This window comes from Morone saxatilis, unplaced genomic scaffold, assembly GCF_004916995.1.
Source record: "Morone saxatilis isolate NCDOM2014 unplaced genomic scaffold, NCSU_SB_2.0 Contig18, whole genome shotgun sequence".
Lineage (NCBI taxonomy): Eukaryota > Metazoa > Chordata > Actinopteri > Moronidae > Morone > Morone saxatilis.
The window spans coordinates 17,766,989-17,767,806 of record NW_023339740.1 but is presented as its reverse complement, the minus strand read 5'-3'; the positions used below and the strand labels follow the sequence as shown (position 1 = coordinate 17,767,806).

Sequence of the window (818 nt, the reverse complement as noted above, 5' to 3'; positions counted from 1 at the left end):
GCTATAATGCTATAATGCTATAATGGTGCAGAATGATGCAGGCATCTTAAACACTGCTTTATCAGTGCTTTTACTGATTTATTGCTAATCACCACTTCTCCAAGAGTCTGCAATCACACAAGGACACAATCAACTTAGAGAGACTTGTGCTTATTTTACACTACTGCATTTCTTACAGCAGGTGGAAATGATCTGCTTATATATTTACATTGTTAGTATTTTATTCTCTTTACCTCTACAAACAAAGACCACCAGTAAAAGACAAAACAGAACCGGCTTGAAAATGATTCGCAAAACTCTCGATACCCTTAAAATAACACTGTACATGCAGTTGGTTATACTTTCAGCCCCATACTGAGCCGACTCTGAGGTCCTCTGGGTAGTGCTGAGGAGAAGGCCACGAGGCTTTTAGTGCTACAGTCTCTGCGTGGTCTCACTGGGATTACCACACAAGGAAAAGAGCAAGTGACAGGCTTTAAGCAAACAAATTACAGGCTCTGAGCAATGAGTCTGTACATTTTTGTACAACGCAAAAAGCCTCAATCATCAATCAGCTCCTGAAGCAGTATTGACAGATAGGCTGACACCAGGAGAGGGTGGTGATGTTATGCTACTGCATTAGTTGTGGCCTCTATGTGTAATACGCAGTCAGATAATCTGAAGACAAGGAAGGGAAGCTTTGATCTAGGCTCAGATCTTAAATCACAGTGAATATGCCACAGAAATATTTTAAACTAGTGCTGTTCAATATGCTCTACAGCAAAATGCCACCAGGCTGCAGACATTAGACATACATGTTAGGGCTGCTCGATTATGGA

At 41.1% G+C, this 818-nt stretch overlaps 1 protein-coding gene across 2 annotated transcripts in view; it reads right to left on the bottom strand.

Moving 5' to 3' along the window:
* The window catches only part of kcnab2a (potassium voltage-gated channel, shaker-related subfamily, beta member 2 a), an 80,847-nt gene that overhangs the window by 79,472 nt on the left and 557 nt on the right, over positions 1-818 (bottom strand). The window lies entirely within an intron of this gene.